We start from the raw sequence: 19917 nt of genomic DNA, 5'->3' as shown, positions 1-19917 counted from the left end.
GAGAAAAATCAAGAGGAACCAAGGAAGAAACATCATAGTCGGAAAGGCCTCTACTGTGTGGGGATCATCTTTGGAGGACCATACCTCACGAGGAATTCTCGAGGTGCATAGGAAAGGTATGCTCGGAAGCCCATCATGATACCATAAGTGTAATGAGTACTGCGCTGCAACCCGCTAAAGTTTGCAAAGAAGAGGAGATCACCTTCTCTGAGAAAGACGCGATACGATTGCATCATCCCTATGAGGATGCTCTCATCATCGCTCCTGAAATAGGACAGTGCAAAGTCCACAGGATGTTAGTGGACAATGAAAATGCCGTGAATATCTTATTTCAACGAGCATTCGAGAAGATGAAATCGGACAAGGCGGATCTGAAGCCTACCTCCATCCTTCTTTATGGTTTCACCAGGGATCATCTTCTACTACTCCTCTGGGCTATTTTATAGACCTATCAGCTAGTTGAAGATGGACTGTGTTACTTCCCCTAGGCCTAGTTTCTTATAAATCGAAAATGGCATGAGGTTAACACTAGCCCCTAGGTCACATAAAACTTTATCAAAATGAACATTACCTATTGTGCAAGGAATTGTGAAACTCCCTAGATCTCTAACTTTTGTGGTAATTTCTTCAATAACAATGCTACCGAATGCTAATATTCGGTTGAAGTTGGTTAAAGTTGTCAACCTCGCCGTCTTATTTCCTGCGAAGAGACGGAAAGCCCGTTAGAAAGCAAAGACTAAAGGAAAAGAAAAAATTCGCTAAGTAAAGGAAGGGAAGACCTACTCGGCTCCTTAAATTGCTAGATGCCATCATAATGGAAAAAGAAAAATTTTGTTTCGTATGCCCCGACAATATTGGGGTAACCAAATATACCTCCCTCGATCGTAGATCGCTTCAAGAGGTAATAAGAGCCTTTGTTCTTGCTCTTCTTCAAATAATAGGAGCAAGCGAGCTCTAGCGCAGTCAACTGGCCTAGGCCGTTCTCGCCGTATGTGATATACATAGCCACGACTATCATATACGTGTTGAGCGTCAGTTGTAATGGTACAACCTCGAAGTGATCGAGGATCGACCTAATGAACGGGTGGAAGGGTATCAGCGCCCCACATTTGAAAATCACCTCAGAGATCATGGCCATTCCTTCTAGGGGATTCTGAGCTGTATACGTTCTATGCTGGTAGACGTCTACGATAAGTGCATATTGGTCCACTGCCCTCTGTATTTCATCTCGAGTGGCTAGTGCCAGAATCTCTTGCACGGGACCCACTAAGGCGTCTTGCACCTGCGAGTTTCTCCCCTCGATTGTCCTGGTCGTTGAGGCATCCATCTCTCCTACAGTCTGAAAAAGGGCGACATGCAAAGGTTACTCAGTCTTCATATAGTATTCTGTACGACAATGTGGAAGAACAAAAACCCTAATGTATATTCCTTAAACCCTAGAAAAACCCTTAAAAATCCTTGGGGACCACCCCCAAAGATTCGTGCCCTAAAAACCTACTCCTTATAAAAGAAAAACCCTTCTCCATTCGACTGCCTGTAAACACGTACCACAAAGTTTTATTAAGCAGTTCACACCCACCATTATTGCCTAGTCAAGCTATCTATAACGCAGAAAAAAGGAAAAGTAATGGAGAAATCTTCCCTACCTCTTGGTTGTGGGAAACTAATTTCCTACTATAAACGAAAGGTGAGCGCCAACTTGAGAAAAGGGAGTCTGGTCTCGCGAGAGCTTTTTTACTTTCTCTGAAAATATGAGTGTTGTGACATTGCTTAAGGCGAGCCTGGGGTTTTATAGGGGGAGGAAGTGACGATTGGTTTTCCCTAAGCTAAGCGACACTTGGGTGGAATGCACTTCTCACCATTGATTGTGACCACGTGTCATCAATCGGCGAGAAGAAGTAATCGCCAAGCATCAAGAATTTCAATTGGCGCTTCCCTCCATTGAAATAACTAAATGACGGCTCGATTCTCTCCTCTACATTAAATACGCCCTCATCCGCATTTAATGCCCTGAGAAAGAATGTCGTTTCAGCATGGCTTGCATTTAATGTGCATGGTTGGCACTTATTACGCACAGAACAAATCTGTCAGAATAAAGATTATTTTATTAACGAATTAGCTGTCAAGCGCAATGGATAACATCTGAAGAGGTCGTTGGGACAAAACACTCTTCACTGCGTATCTATTATGAGACAATATGATTCCTTGTCTTTTGTAAAAATATGCTAAGTATTATCAGGTCGCGGACCTCGGTTGAGATTTGAAGCACATCGGTACAGTACTTGTTAGAGTAGATGCCCTAGAGCCAATCAATTATTGTAGAATTGACTCTTTGTAATAATGTTCATTAATCAATAAAAGACATTTTATTCTATATCGCGTAAATCATTATTATTGCAATATGTATTGATATATGTCCTTAGAATGGTAGAACCGTGACGAGGGTATCAAGTGTTTCAAATCTTGATAGTGAGAACCCTATGAGCACATATGGTGGCCATTCTAGAAACGTCCGTAGCCCCAGTATTATTCTGAAGTAAGGGCACAGATAATACGGTAAGGCTATCATAGTGTTGAACGACCCTGTCGAAAGGCAGTGACTGATCTCACTTGTCAAGGTTGTTTGGTGACAACCTGGTGCAACACATGGGTGCTTGTTGTAGGCGGATATACCGCAGCAAGTTCACTGGACTGACCCACCAGAGGATTCCATATGGATGGTAACCCCAGTGTCTATGGAACAAATCCTCTAACGAATGGTGGTGCATGTGATCCTTAGACTTGAGATCACCGGAGCGCCTTGTGCACCGATTGGTACAGTTTGACACTAGCCTAACGCAGTTCTATTCAGAGCTGTCAGTACGGTGGTGATTGGCTATATCAAGGAGTGTATCAAGACTATGGTGGATTGACAAAGGATTCATCACTCCCGGGTACGGGAGAAGTTATCTCACGGCGCAATTCAGTATATGGCAATGACACTAAAACTGTGGCCACAGTGGGATTGAGTTGTTGCTCTATCCAGATTATAATACGGGTCATTGGTCCAGAAACTGAATATATAATATCGAGAGTAACCGAAGGTTGACACTATTTCTATGCCTTCGTCTCGTCGAGATAACGTATGATGAAAGGATCGTATTGTACGGTAACCATATCGTTGACAGGTAGCTACTTTGCTGAATCCGAATCTATCGGGTGGCCATGATGCCTTGCTAGGGGCCAATCTTGGTCTGTGTATTAGTGAGACGATTAATTGGTGTTAATCGCGATACTATACACTACCGGTATGATGAGGAGCCTATGGGTCACACACATAGAAGATAATTTAAGAGCCAAGAAGAAAGAAGGGCGTTTTCGTCTTTTTAGGCGAAAGGGTATTTTGGTAATTTCACAGTGCAATTAAATTTGCTGAGGTCGTAGCCTTTATTTAATTTATTAGAAAAATTAAATAAGTGAAATTACGTTTAAATATGTGTTCGAATATATTTAATTATATCATCATTATTGTTAAATGTTAATATATAGATTAAATATATATTAATTGATTTTAATTGAGATAATGATGAAATAAATATAAAATATCTAATTGGGAGTGTTTGGTAACATGGGGTGTTTGGGTAGGAGTCCAAACATATTCCATATGGGAATAGGGCATTAAAATTACTATAAAAGAAAAATGTTACTTGTAAAATACATGTGTTAATTCATTAGTTCTTGTTCTTTGAAAAACACAAACACAGCAACCCCATTTCCTCTCCCACGGCAGAATCCATTTTTGCCCAAAATCAATTCATTTGATTTCCTTCTTGATTCTTAAGGCTAAGGAGGATCTAGTAAATCCCTCCTTAGTTCTTTGTAATTGTCTTCGTGTAGACTACGTGGGTTCGATCCTACACTTGGATTAGTAGCAAAACGTTCATTGACAAATTTGGAGGAGCCTCCAAACGTGCATATGTGTTTCTAAACTCATGATTAATTTCTGCAGATTTCTATTTTAACATAAACTGTAAAATGTGTACCTTTGATCTTGGCTCAATGGGAACGAGTCGGGTTTAATCCAGGTCGTCGACTTTGCAGAAGAAGACCATCTCAGGTCGCTTGTAGAGACATGTCCTACGACCTCCTTACAACCCGATCAGCTCGACTAGGCGTCATTCGGGATAGGTCAAGTCGTGGCATAATTATGAAGTTCTCAAGGTTCAATCCTTAAACCTTAAAAACTCGGGGACTTCTGTTATGTTTGAAAAGTTAGGGCAGACCTGGAACCTCGTCAACAAGGGCCAATCAGGGCTCAGGAAAGTTTTATGCCGTCCAGGCACGGCCATGTCGCGTAATGGCACAAGTGGTATGGTTCATGTCAGCGCAGTAGGTGAGTGCTAGGCTTGCGAGTGGTTAGAGATCGCCTACATGTCCAAACCCTATGCAAGTTGAGGATATCTCTTGGGCAGGCAACCACTGGGATGCAAAGAAGGATTTACACGGCACATATCCACTTGCAGATTTATAATCATTACCTTGAAATCTCCCACTATAAATGGAGGCTCCCCTCTCATTTGCGGGATTGGCTAATCTTACTCTAAAATAGTTTACGCACTCACACACACTCTCTCTCTCTCTCTCTCTCTCTCTCTCTCTCTCTGTGTTCTCTCTAAATTGCAACTCAGCTCACTTCTCGTGACCTGATTGTACCCTTTTTATTAATACAATAGCAATGGACGTAGGATTCGCTTTTGAGTATCCGAACCACTTTAAATATCGCTTCCCATTCGTTATTTCATTTCATATTCCCATATCACGTGTGATTTCTAAGTCCGCTTAACACTTTACACGTGCGAGTAGTTGGTGTCAAAATCAAGCATCAACAAGAAACAATCTGTAAAGCTTAACATTGAAAAATGATTTATTAACATTTAACCCTGAGAAGAGATAGATAAGAAGATCTGATCAATAGATACAAAATATTTTAGGTGAAGAAGTTAAATTTTTTAAAATTAATAATTATAAATATATTCATGATAACGATTGATAAATAAGAAAATACTCATTCTATGATAAATGCATTTTGTCACATTATTTATTAAATTAATAACTATTGTATATATTAATGATAAAGATCGATAAGAAAAAGAAAATTCTTATTTGTGATATAAATACATTCATATCTCTACATGATAACATTTATGGATATCACTAGAGGTGGGCATTTGGGACTGGGTCCAAAAACCCAACCCAAAAACCCGATCCTAGGAGGCCTGCTCCTTAAGAGAACCGGTCCTAGGAAGCCTTATCCCAAAACGGGACCAGGCCTAAGGAAGAGGGCCCGGTCCCTCCACTAGGCCCGGGCCCAAATTTTTTTATCCTTTTTCCTTTTAGTCCCTTGTACATTATTAAAACCCCCTACAAATTTGAAATAAACATAAATTATAGGGGTTAAATGAAATTTTACAAAATTTAAAAAAAAAAAATTTTACTTTCTTTAAAACCGTTGGCTGCCAGCCACGGTCATTTTGGGTGGGTGGGGGCAAGGTTTTTTTTTTTTCATTCCCCACACCGCCCTGCCCCCCCATTACACTATAAATAACCCTAAAATCTTTCATTTTTTCCACCCACTCAATCTCTCAATACTCTCTCCCAATCTCCAATCAAATTCTCATTCAATTATATTTAAATTATTCATATTATTCAATTTTTTCTATTTTTCAATATAATCTTTTATTCATATTATTATTTAATTTCTTTTCATTTGAATTATTATTGCTTTATCATAAATTCATAATAGATTCCCAATGATGCATTCGGAGGATCATCCCCTATGAGTTTTACATTCCATCCACCAAAAAGAAATGGAAGGGTTCAATCCATTTTCACCCTTCCTCCGAGGGCAACAGCTGCAATTCCACAACCACATTCGGTCGGGACGAGGTATAGCCAAACACATGCAGCTGTGAGTCAACGGGCATGACATAGCCCAACCCCTCACCCCCCCCCCCCCCCCCCCCCCGACCGTCCAAGAGGCGTGCTCGATGTATGACGACACTTCACCAAATCAAAATGGGGAGGGGGAAGAATCGTGTGGGATATGTATTTCTGTGGAACAATTATTGGCGCTAGAAGGGGCTCTTCGACGATGCGAAGACACGTGGAGAAGAAGCACCCCCAAATAATGCAGTTGCCCATACATCTTTAACCAGATCAGGTAGACAAATTCAAACTCAACTTAATTTTAATCCGCAATCCTCAACTCTCTCAACATGGAAATACAATGTGTTAGTGTATATTAGTGTATGCCCTAGAAACCATTCGTGTGTCGGTTTCAGAGTATTTTGTCTTGTATCTATATATATCATAATAATAAGAAAGAGTTCTTCAATTCATATATGTAAATTGCTTCCTTTATTCAGTCATGCATTTAAAAAAAGTATGTATATGAATTGTCCAGATGATTCATTTAATAGGTAAATGATTATCGAAAAGGTTCCCTGCGGAAGCAATATAAATTTGGGCAACTTATTGTACAATAGGCATACCGGATGCTTCCGAAAGATATCATGAGTTGATATAAGTACGATGACGATGTAGTCATGTCACTAGGGCATGGTATGGATTAACGGTTGGTGAACTGTTTTTCGAACGTGACCGAATAACGACAAATCACTTGGAAAGCTGTAGTCATGATTTCTCGTTGGTTATATCAGTGCACGATGTAGTCCTTTGACCTGAGACATTGTAGTCGGATCCGATATGGATGCGTATGGTTCATACGGTGTATAAGTACGAGACTAATCATGTTTCGTACAATAAAGCCTATTTGTCATGCGTTGTTCATATGCGGAAACGAACGATGGTCAAGAGGGGATCCTTGACTCGGAAATATAGATCGGGAGTACTGCTGACTCCATCCGGATTCGAGTTCCTAGACGAACATCGATAAATGTCAGAAAACTGAATCTCTGGCCAGAGTCTATTATTAGTCATACAAATAAGTTTGTGATGACAAGTTCCGGACATATTGATCGACAATTCGGTAGAAGATCGAGTTTAGGATTTTGACGTTCCATGAATCCATACTCGATTAGGATATCCAATGGAGGGACTTTACCTGCATGGTACGTATGATCTGAAATGGGTTCGATGGTATTTCTTCATCGTGGTTTAGGGACTATGGCACATTGCTAGATGTTTACCATAGTCGTTGGGCCTCCGACGGGTTTTCTGATTCATCAGAACCGGCTCACGGCTAATCCACGGTGGACCTACATGGTCACACCAATAGCCTTGAGAGTTAGAGAATGATGAGAGAGAGAAATGATTATCCGAAGAGGGCTAGCACTTCCGAGGTAATAACGGATTCTATAGTAATAGTTACATAGAAAACAATTTTGACATTTTAAGGGTTAAAATGGTCAAGCAATAATTTATTATATTTAATTATTATATCTTAAAGTGTTAAGATTAAGAGATGAACAAAAATAACCTTTAATAGTTAAGGGTAAAAAGGGTAAATTTATGGTTGTTAATGTAACTAGTTTAGTTTACATGGGCCCTTGAATAATATTGATTATTCAAAGGGTAGCATATAAATTCGTGGGGTCCCTTATAAATAAGATTTTATTGGGCTTGGAAGTGAAAAATAAATAATTGCAAAATAGCCCAAGTTATTATAAGTGCAAAGGTTGCATTTTTGTTCATTATTCACTTTTCACTCAAACACAAACTAAAAGCTCTCTCTCCCTAGCCAAGGCCACTCTCTAATCCTCTAAAGGTGGTGTTAAAGTGTGGAGGTTTCATCCTTTTGAAGCTAATCTTCATCAATCCAAAGCAAGGAGTAGGTATAATCTCAATCCAAGCTTTGCATGTAAACCGTTTTTTTTAATCCATGCTTTCATGCTTTCATTATCCATCTCCACCACTCTTCATGCATGCTGAATCTTTCACAATGCACATGTTGCACAAGAGGAATAGCAAGATTAATAGTTGCTATGGACTCTCCCTTTGTTTATCTGAAAATCTTTATTTTATTCACATGATTTAAATTGCATTTTGTCCAACATATACCCCTGTTAGTAGAAGTACAAGTAAAAGATATACTAAAACTTTATAACAAAATAAATATAAACTTAAAATTTTAGGATATATCTATTGCACTTGCATCAGACATATGGGCTTGTAGATCAAACAGTACATTTTCTAAATCATAATTGGAGTTTCAACAAAAATTGATGGATTTTAAACCATTATTGAAACATAGTGCTAAAACTATTTATTTTACAATTCTTGAAGTTTTGTAAGAATATTATTAATTGATAGAGTTGTAGCGCTAACCTTGATAATGCAGCGGCAACACCGCGGCAGTCTCTTTTATTGAAAATAGATTGGATCCGCATGGTGAAGGCAATTTTCTTCACCAGAGATTGTTTACCACACTCTCAATTTGATAGTTAAAGCAGGTTAAATGCTATACATTCGAAGATGAAGAGGGTGCGTGCGGCTATCGGATTTATCGTCAACGGTAGCAATAAAGATGGCAGAAGTACGTCAATATTGTAAGCAAGAGGACTCATCGGTTCGACCTTTGAAGTTATGTACGGACATGCCTATCTGTTGGAACTCCACCTACTTGATGTTGGAAAAAGCTTTGTCAATCGCAAAACAAATTACAGATTTCGTTAACCGGAGTACTATCCAGAGGAAGTTGTCAGCTACGATGATTGGGCGGTTTGTGAACTTTTTTATTCATTTTTTAAAAAATTTATGATGCTACTAATACATTAGTGGTATTATTATCCGACTACTAATTTAATGTTAGATATTTTCTTCAAATGCTAAAACTTGCTAAATATAGATATAATGACGTTTTAAGAGAAATTGTTTTAAAGAAAAGAAATATGAGAATATTGGTTAGATATTCCATTCTTTATGGATTAGCCTTGTCTAGATCCTAGTTTAAATTACACTAGTTAACTGTATAATTACTGAGTTAGGCCAGCATTCGAACATGATTATACGTCTTATTTGACTAACTTTAAACAAAAATTGGATAGCCTTTTTCTTTATATGAGAACAGGTATAATGGAAGTGGAAGTGGAACGTTCAGGAAGAGAGATCAGACCTTGATGCAGCCCTCCATCAAGGATCGAGCAAGTGGACGTATATGGAACATGGCGAAAGTAACAGCTCCAGCTCGTACATACATGGACCAATGAGCTGAATCGCTACCTACAATGTGGACCTGTCCTTTATGACGATAAAGAGCAACATGACATTGATATTCTTCAATGGTGGAACCACATGAATGTTGATTCCCATTGCAACCCAAATGGCATGTGACATTTTATCTGTGCCGATTTCTACAATTGCATCTGAGTCAACATTTTCAATGATGTGATCAGATGTTAAGACAGAAGATGTTCTTTAACCGATGAGATTATTGAAGTGATAACGTGTTTCGGGATTGGACTCATGCAGAGAAGACACAACAACACCCTGAGATCTCAAACTACTCGAACTCTTTAGGAATATATTTGAATGATGTAAATATTGTTGACGATGAAGATGATATTTAATAAAAAAATTATTTAATTATTATTATGAAGCGTGAATGTGTGAAATGTGAATATACTTTATGTTAAAATTAAATTACATATATTATTTTATTATTTTTAAATTAATTAAATTTTTAAATTTATTATTTTATCCCTGAAAAATATTAAAATCCTCTAAAATTTTATTTTGCCCTAAAATATAAAAAAATCAGGTGGAGAAAGAAATTTTTCAGACTCATAGGACCAGTCCTAGGGACCGCGTCTAATATTACTCCCTAAGCCCATAAAGACGGATCCCAATGGTCAGCCTGTGCCTGCTTCAGACTGGTCCTTTACCAGCTCTAGATATCACCCAACTCGTACCCTAACGAGAACGTTATAATTAATAACATTTATGTATATACAACCTCATCCCACTAACAGAAAATTTATCAGTTGTACGGACTACGCGTTATCGTACACTTTCTTTCTTGGCTTGTGAACACGCAAGTGATAATAGTAACTACTAAATGTGCCAGCACCATTCATCTTCTTCAACCTTTGATCACTGTTTCTCTATATAACCTCTCACACCACCGTAACTTTTCTCTCTATTTTCAACCTTCTTTCATCATCACAACCACACAGCCATGCATCAAACCACCGCCACCTCGAGGTCTCACGTGGCCGTCTTCGCCTTCCCCTTCGCTTCCCACGCCGCCCTTCTCCTCCCATCATCCACCGCCTGGCTCTCTCCTCCCCACCACCGTTTTCTCCTTCTTCAGCACTCCTCAGTCCAACAAACACTCTCCTCCACGTGCAAACACTACCTGTCGCACCTAACGTCAGAACCTTGGACGTGGCGGACGGGGTGCCGGAGGGGTACGTGTTCACGGGGAAGCATCAGGGGATATTGAATTATTCATGAAGGCGGGGCCGGTGAACCTGAAGAAGGCGGTGGATACGGCGGTGGCGGAGACCGAGGAAGGTATTCGTGTTGAGTGATGCGTTCTTGTGGTTCGGGCGATATCGCGAAGAGCTGGATGTGCCGTGGTTGCTGCTGGGCTTCAGGGCTGAACTCGCTTTCTGCTCATGTTTATACTGGTCTTATCAGAGAAAGAATAGGAATTGAAGGTAAGTAAGGCTGTTCATAGTCCAATGGCAGCTCATGCCCCCACTGACCTTGCTAAATTCTTAAGTCAAAAAACAGCATTTAATTTATTTTATTTTTAAATCCTGAATTTTTTTGCCCCCGCTCAAACAAATTCCTGCCTGTCACTGCATTTACCTGTTTCTAAAATCTAAAAAAAATCAGGCATTGAAGAACGTTTAGACGAAAAACTCGAATTCATTCCAGGGATGTCAAAATACAAGTTCGTGACTTGCCAGAAGGAGTTGTTTTCGGAAATCTGCAATCACTTTTCTCAAACACGCTTCACCAAATGGGCAGAAAGCTGCCTCAAGCTGATGCAGTTTTCTTGAATTGCTTTGAAGAATTAGACCTTGTAATTACGAATGATCTCAATTCCAAATTCAAGAAGTTTTTGAATGTTGGCCCCTTCACTCTGCTGTCTGCGCCACCACCGGCTGAAGTTCCTGACACTAATGGCTGCCTTTCGTGGCTGGAGGAGCAGAAGAAAGCTGCTTCTGTGGCTTATGTCAGCTTCGGCACGGTGGCGAAACTGCCTCCAGGTGAAGTTGTTGCTATAGCCGAGGCCCTGGAGGCTGGTAAAGTTCCGTTTATATGGTCACTCCAGGACAAATTCCAGGTATAAGTCGCCATGAAAGTCATGCATATATATATATATACGTTTATTACTTTTTATATCAGTAATGCTATCGAAGTTTAGGGTCTGTTATTTTATGAATTCGTTTTGTGATTTTATGAAAACATTGAAGATATTAAAAATGACGGATTTATATAAAATGAAAACGGGTTAAGTATATTGTGTGAAAATAACATTTTAAAATTAAAATTATATAATTTAAAATCACATTTATCAACAAAACATAGTCAAAGTCAAAGTGGATCTTAATTAGTTGCACATAAAAAGAAATATAGTGTAAATCCAATGAAAAATAATTTATGAAAGCATAATCAAGGTTGAAATTTCATATAAGTCACAATGGTAAGTGACCCTAGCTTTGAATTCAGGATCTCAATGAAGGGAGCAATCCTTAATCGTCAGGCCAATCTTTTGGAGTTTTGTTTTCTTTATTTCATGACGAGTATTTCATATTTTTCAATGATCAAAAAATGAAAACAGAGAATTGGATACATAAACCACCACAACCTTAGTAACCATAATAAAAACTGGGACATTAATTCCTGGCTACGTCTTGCAGGAAGATTTACCAAATGGGTTCAAAGAAAGAACAAGATCTCATGGAATTGTCGTGCCATGGGCTCCTCAAGTAGACATCTTGAAGCATGAAGCCATTGGAGTTTTCATAACACATTGTGGGACGAGCTCAACGATGGAGAGCATAGTTGGAGGTGTACCAATGATTTGCAGGCCATTTTTTGGGGATCACAGGCTGAACGGGAGGATGATAGAGAATGTTTTGGAGATCGGAGTGAGTGTAGAAGAAGGGAAGTTTACAAAAGATGGATTGATGAAGAGATTGGATTTGGTTTTAAGGCAAGAAGAAGGGAAGAAAATGAGGGAAAGGATCAGAAAACCAAAAGAAGATCTTATAAATGCCATTGCACCAAAAGGGAGCTCTGTGGAGAATTTTCAAGTGTTGTTAGATATTGTGTCAAAGCCTAAAGTTGGTTGATTGCCTTTTGAGAAAGGTGATGTCTCAACATATTTGTGATGATTTTTGTTTTAGTTGCAATAAATGAATAAGTGAATGGACTATCATTTTAGCTTTTAAGGAATGTGGTGCCGAGGGTCTCATTTCTAAGTAAATAATTTACAGAGTAAACCACTTGCTCCCACCCAAGATTTGCCTTGATTACACTTTCCCACCCAAAATGTTTTAAAATATCAATTTACTACCCAAAGTTTATATTCTATTTACTATCCAAAATACACTTTTTGATTTGACAACAAATGGAGAGCAAACTCGATCTAAGCTGTTGGGGCTTTTGAAGAGGGGATGTCGGTGAGCCAGGGTCAACAAGAGCGAGGTTTGAGGGCTTTTGGTGACTGATGATTGACCAGTGATTAGTCAGAATATAAACTTTGGGTAATAAATTGGTATTTTAAAACTTTTTTTGTAGAAAAGTTTCATTAAGGCAAACCTTGGGTGGGAAAAAGTCGTTTACTCTAATTTATACTATTGAGGTTGCATTTGATGCTTTTATATGGTATGAACTTGAAAGTTGAATGTTTCCATATCCTGGAGAGTTTAAATGAGCTTTAACATGGCATCATAAATCATTTTGTTACTAAAAGAAGTGGAGAACATGGGCTTTTCCACAGGGATTATACAATCATAGAAACGATTGCCCTTTATTTAAGGTTTATTTTCTTAGTCTCTCTGCGCACAATGATTCAAATGTTGCCCTTTTTTAAGTTTTGTACAATAACCAAAATTTTAAGAGATTTATAAAATAACAAAACCCTAGTTGAGCTTAATATATATTTTCGAATTACCTTCAACCGTTTATTTTAACATTTAGGGTGTGTTTGGTTGTAGTTTAAAGGTAATATTGGATTACTAAGTAATATCATCTTATATTACTTAATTACCACGATTGATTGTCAAATAATATAAAATTCCGGTAATCTTCAAAAACCAATAGTAGTTACTGTCAATAACATTAGAGGTAATTTGATTACCTCTATTTTCTTAGGTATTTTAAGATTATTAGTTATTCTTATATTTGTTACAATTTTACTCCTTATTAATAAAAATTTTGGACAATAATGTCTTTATTTTAAAATTAATTTACAATAATCTACCATTACAATTTTGCTCCTCTTAAATTAAGTTGTTAGACAATAATGTCTTTATATTTAAAACAAATGGTGGACTACCATCACCGACAACTGGTCAACCACCGCCTGCCGCCGTTGGGAGCCGTTGGAAAGCGTCGGGAGTTGACGATTTGGCCTTTTTGAACCATATTGATGGCTGAAAACAGCCAGATGGCCATTGATCTGACAGGAAAATGTCAGATTTATTCTAGCCATTTCCAGTTAGATCGATGTATCTAGCAGTTAACGGTCAGATCTGGCTGTTAGCGACCATTGATCTAGGTGTTAATCCATCGATCTGGCAAAAAATGACTAGAATAGATCTAGCTAGATCTACGGCCATGTCGACAACTGCCGACAATTTTCAATGACTTCCGATGACTCTCAACAGCGGAAGGCGGTGATGGTTGGCGATCGACAGTGACTTGAGGTAGGTGGGGGTAATTTTGTTACAAATTAAAGTTTTATATAAACTGTGGTGTTTTAGATAAATTTGAAATGTTGGGGGTTAAAAGAAAATATTCAAAAATTAATAATAAAAATAATATTATATTAATATTTAAAAATGAAGGTAATTTAGTAATTTAAATAACATACCTACCAATTTATTTTTCCCAACCAAACACTGTTTTTGAAACCGATCGGATGAGAGACCCAGTAAGATGACCGGGTCGTGGGTCAACCGATTGGACCGCTTGGTTGGACCGATGACATCAGCATACTGACATCATGCTTAGATCAGAAATAAAAGATGAACCTGAAAATTTTAAACCCATTTTTATTATTCAAGATAAAGTAAGAAAATTTAAACCCTTTTTTATTGTTCAATATAAAGAAAGAAAATTAAATTAAATAGAAGAAAAAACAAGAAGAAAGAGACGGATTTACAATCCAAAATAGCCACCTAAACTAACGTCAAAAGGTCTATACTATACAAGAAAGATGGCAGCACAAAACCTTTGGAGGACTTCAGGAGAACCAAAAAAACATTGCACATGTTGTGCACAAACAACACAGCCCCAAAAAAAGAGCCCAACACCAGTACCACAAAAGCAAACTCCAGCAAAGGATTGCAACTCCAAACCGAAGGAATCCCAAAGCCACAACTGCAGACTTCCAGTAGCAGAGAACCGCAGAAGAGAAGACTCCAGCACCCCTGAAAAAGGCCCAAATTTCGGCACCACAACGGGAAAAATCCGCAAAGAATTGCAGCCCCCAACAAACGCAGAGACCAAAACCACAACTGCATGAATCTAGAGCAGAGAGCTACAGAACTAAAGACTCCAGACACGCAAAAGAAGAAGCTGTGGGGAAAAGCCAATACAACTAGCAGACCCAAACATGAAACTCTCAACCAAAAGGGGAACAGACACAGGCACCAACACAAAGAAAAATCCAAAAAGCTATTGATGTTGGATGGGTGTTCCGGTGTTTGTTTCTTTGCTTGTTACTCTACCAGTCTTTGAACTTAAAGAAAAACTGAACTTGATGAGTTCGATCTCCTTCCTAGTTCGTTCTCCCTACTCACGTGGTGTCGATACTGCCGAAGTCACGATGTAAATGGATGCTGCACTTTGGAGATGAAAATGGAAGCTGCGGTTTGGAGAAGAGAAGAACGAAATGAAGCAAATTAGGTTTAGGAATTGGTTTTTTAGGGATTAGATTTGCTAGTTAGTGAACTAGTTTAAGCCCCAAGGAGGTCGGACTGGCGGGTTGACACTATTTATCCGGTCTAAAAACAATTTAAAGAGATTGCCGTCATTTACTCTAAAAACAATATACAAAGTATTTTATACAAAATAATGTCAGATTGCCTTTTATTGATACATCATTCAACAAAATCAATTGTGTTTCTATTAAAACTGGCTTTTTATATTAATTGGTCTGTTTATTTGTGTTGCGTTACTTTCTATAAGATTTTTTATTTCTCTCATATAAACTCTAACGTGACGACTCATAATTGATCAATTTATATTTAATGAGATGAAACCCGTTGTTAGGTGACGACTCATAATTGATCAATTTGTATTTAATGAGATGAAACCCGTTGTTAGATAAACGAAACTAAATACGAACTGACATGTTTGGTTTTTAAAAAAAAATTGACGAAAAGAGTTTATAAATACAGAATTGCTGAATCCTTATATACCCTCTGTACAATTGGATTATCAACTTGGCATTCATTAGATTTGGGATTCTAATATCCCTTAGCTGCCTACAACTCTGCCATGGTAGTTGGGTAAGAGAAAAGAGAAAAATCCATTGAAATATGTTCCTTCAAAACCCTGCCTGTGTAACTGCATTTACCTGTTTCTAAAATCTAAACGAAAATACAGGCATTGAAGAACGTTTAGACGAAAAACTCGAATTCATTCCAGGAATGTCAAAGGTACAAGTTCGTGACTTGCCAGAAGGAGTTGCTTTCGGAAATCTGCAATCACTTTTCTCAAACATGCTTCACCAGAAAGCTGCCTCAAGCTGATGCAGTTTTCTTGAATAGTTTTGAAGAATTAGAGCTCACAATTACGAACGATCTCAAGTCCAAGTTCAAGAAGTTTTTGAATGTTGGTCCCTTCACTCTGTTGTCTCCGTCGCCACCGGCTGAAGTTCCTGAGGCTAATAGTTGCCTTTCGTGGCTGGACGAGCAGAAGAAAGCTGCTTCTGTGGCTTACGTCAGCTTTGGCACGGCGGCGAAACTGCCTCCTGGTGAAGTTGTTGCCATAGCTGAGGCCCTGGAGGCTGGTAAAGTTCCATTTATATGGTCACTCCAGGACAAATTCCAGGTATAAATCTCCATGAAAGGCATATATATACGTTTATTACTTTTTATATCAGTAACCATGACAATAATTCGGATTTTAAATCCTGGCTACGTCTTGCAGGCAGATTTACCAAATGGGTTCAAAGAAAGAACAAAACCTCATGGAATTGTGGTGCCATGGGCTCCTCAAGTAGACATCTTGAAGCATGAAGCCATTGGAGTTTTCGTAACACATTTTGGGTGGAACTCAATGCTGGAGAGCATAGTTGGAGGAGTACCAATGATTTGCAGGCCATTTTTTGGGGGATCAGAGGCTGAACGGGAGGATGATAGAGAGTGTTTGGGAGATCGGACTGAATGTAGAAGATGGGAAGTTCACAAAAGATGGATTGATGAAGAGATTGGATTTGGTTTTAAGGCAAGAAGAAGGGAAGAAAATGAGGGAAAGAATAAAAAAACCAAAAGAAGATCTTATAAATGCCATTGGACCAAAAGGAAGCTCTGTGGAGAACTTTCAAGTGTTGTTAGATATTGTGTCAAAGGGCTAAAGTAAGTTGACTGCTTGTTGAGAAAGGTGATGTCTCAACATTTGTGATGATTTTTGTTTTAGTTGCAATAAATGACGAAGTGAATGAACTATCATTTTAGCTTTTAAGTAATGTGGTGCCGAGGGCCTCATTTCTAGATATATAATTTACACTATCGTGGTTGCCTTTGATGCTTTTGTATGGTACGAACTTGATCTTGAATGTTGCCGAAACCTCGACCGTTATTAATGAGCTTTAAGATGGCATCATAAATAGTTTTGGTAATAATAGAAGGGGCAAGGCCCGGGCCAGCCGGCTTTGGATTTGGCTGTCCAAATTGATTGGGAATGGTCTTGGGTCCATGAGATTACTCAGGGCCCAGACCGATCCTAGGACCAGTCCTATTGGCTTTTTTATAAAATGATATTTTAACCCTTAAATTTATTATGTATTTATATATTATAGGTAATTTTAGCTATTTTTCAGGAGGTATATGTATTTGGGGGTTTTAAAAATTAACGAGCCCAGGCCTGCGACTGATTCTAGGCTCGGGCCCTAGAGGAGGGACCAAGTTTTTGGGTGATCCCTTTGGGCTCGGCCCAAATTCCTACCTCGAAAGACAATATTACACGTACAACTTAATTTTACAAATTTTTTCTTACAATTTTAATGTGACATTTCGTAATTGGTCAGCTCACAAATAAGTCTTGCATGTTCAGTTGCGAACTAACCAATTACGAATTACCACGTCGGGGTTATAAAAGAAAATTTGTAAAATTAGATCGTAAACCAATCTTTATTGTAATAAAAGTGCAAAACATAGGATTTTTTTCATATAGGAATGATAGAAATATTGACGTTTATTTCGGGTTTATTTTCCTAGTGTCTCCACGCACATTGATTCAAATGTTGCCCGTTTAAGTTTATTTATGAGATTTCTAAAACAACAAATCCATGATTGAATTTAATAAATATTTTTGAATAACCTTTAACTGTTTAAACACTTTAGAATTTAAAAGAGGCATGAAGTATTTTATACAAAATAATGCGAAATTGCCTTTTATTGACACATCATTCAGCAATATTAATCGTGTTTCTATTAAAAATGACATTTTATATTAATTTGTCCTTTTATTTTATGTTACATTACTTTATATAACAGACTTTGTATCAAATACAAGATCTATCGTAAATAGCAAATCCTTATATACCCTCCTGTACAATTGGATTATCAACTTAGCATTCAGTAGATTTGGGATTCTAATATCCCTTAGCTGCCTGCAACTCTGCCATGGTTGTTGGGTAAGAGAAAAGATTAAAAACCACTGAAATATGTTCCTTCAAAACAAGTTTTTGGACTATAAATAGATCAATATCACGAATTACAAAAAGAAAATGGGGAAATAGAGAAAGGTGAAGAAGGGAAAAGAGAAAAACACAAAAACACAGAGCATTCTATTAATATGAAATATTAAGGGAATTTTCTGCACAAACTCGCCAAGGTTAGCGTGTAGTATTAACTCCTAATGGATTGAATCAACACTTCAAAATGAGTCATCTAAACAGACAGTCTGCTTTCCAACCATCATGACTGAGTACAAATATATCAAGCCGGATCCAAGAAAACCAGTACAGTGACTCGGTTTAACACCCTACATTAGCATTCTAAAATACTCTACACCCAGCCAATAAAGCCAGAGAAGCACCACGCCGGCAGCAACCAAAAGACTGGCACACTGGCGCCTTCACGATTCACCAGTTTCCATGGGACCGAAGATTCTGGGGATGGTAAAGAATGGGAAAAAATGCTCCTATCTGTGTTCATATCACCTGATTCTTGTAATTGAATCAAGATGCCTAGAGCAACTCCCAGATTAAAAAAAATTTAAATGATGAAATTAATTTCCAATGGCAAAGTTAGCCATCTATGAGTCCACCATTTCATCTTGTATCTCGTTAGGGGCAGCTTCTTCTGCGTACAAATCTTTGTTGTCCTGTAGAAAAAGTTGAGATAAAAAATTAGACTCATGATACCAAGAATAGTTCAAATAAAATGTAAAGCACATATCGCAATCTAGTTGAGCAGCACAACGCAAGACAAGATATATATATTATCAATAGATAACAAAATGATTTTTGAATTTATATATAGGTATATTAAATGATGTCAGTTACATTAAAATATGAAATTTTTATAATTAACTGTTAGTATTATGGTCGAATGATAAGACTTTAACTATCTAGATAGGAAGTTTTGTGTTCACCTAGGAAAATCCTATTGGACCTCGGATTGAAAATTAGTTAAAGTGCACGTGGGATGATCCAAACAGTTCGATTTTATATATATATATATATATATATATAATATATAAAATTTTAATCAATTTTTTATTATCACATATTTTCATATAACATTTTCATAATGAACATATTACGTGTGATTTCTAAGTCCGTTTAACACTTTACACGTATGAGTAGTTAGTGTCAAAATCAAGTATCAACAAGAAATAATATGTAGAGCTTAACATTGAAAAATGATTTATTAACATTTAACCCTGAGAAGAGATAGATAAAAAGATATGGTCAATAGATACAAAATATTTTAGATGATGACCATCGATAAACAAGAAAATACTCATTCTATGATAAATACATTTTGTCACATTATTTATTAAATTAATAACTATTGTATATATTAATGATAAAGATAGATAAGAAAAAGAAAATAAATACATTCATAGCTCTACATCACCCAACTACCCTTATGAGAACATTATAATTAATAACATTTATGGATATCAACAACCTCGTACCACTAACGAGAACATTTATTAGTTGTACGGACTACGCGTTATCGTTTACTTTGTTTCTTGTGCATGTGAACATGCAAGTGAGTAATTATCTTCTTCAACCTACTCATCTTCTTCAACCTTTGATCAGTGTTTCTCCGTATAAACCTCCACACCACCATAACTTTTCTCTCTATTTTCAACGTGTACCACTAACAAGAACATTATAATTATCTTTACCGATCTAAAGTAGGTTTTATATTATTTTCGATTTTATATTAACCAGGACCAGAGTTAAGATCAGGTCTGATCGAACCGGACTGTCCGATCCAGCTCTTAAAATAGTGATCAAACATATTAATATAACAAACTCATCCATTCATTCCA

The 19917-nt window shown here is 37.5% G+C and overlaps 2 pseudogenes; both read left to right on the top strand.

Moving 5' to 3' along the window:
- Window positions 1–10160: 10160 nt before the first annotated feature.
- On the top strand, window positions 10161–12520 carry LOC116146351 (annotated as a pseudogene).
- A 3217-nt stretch (window positions 12521–15737) lies between these two features.
- LOC116146350 lies at window positions 15738–16929 on the top strand (annotated as a pseudogene).
- The last annotated feature ends 2988 nt before the right edge of the window (window positions 16930–19917 follow it).

Source organism: Pistacia vera, unplaced genomic scaffold (assembly GCF_008641045.1).
Source record: "Pistacia vera cultivar Batoury unplaced genomic scaffold, PisVer_v2 Contig476, whole genome shotgun sequence".
NCBI classification, from domain to species: domain Eukaryota; kingdom Viridiplantae; phylum Streptophyta; class Magnoliopsida; order Sapindales; family Anacardiaceae; genus Pistacia; species Pistacia vera.
Note: the sequence above shows the minus strand (reverse complement) of the source record. Positions and strands in the feature narration are given on the sequence as shown.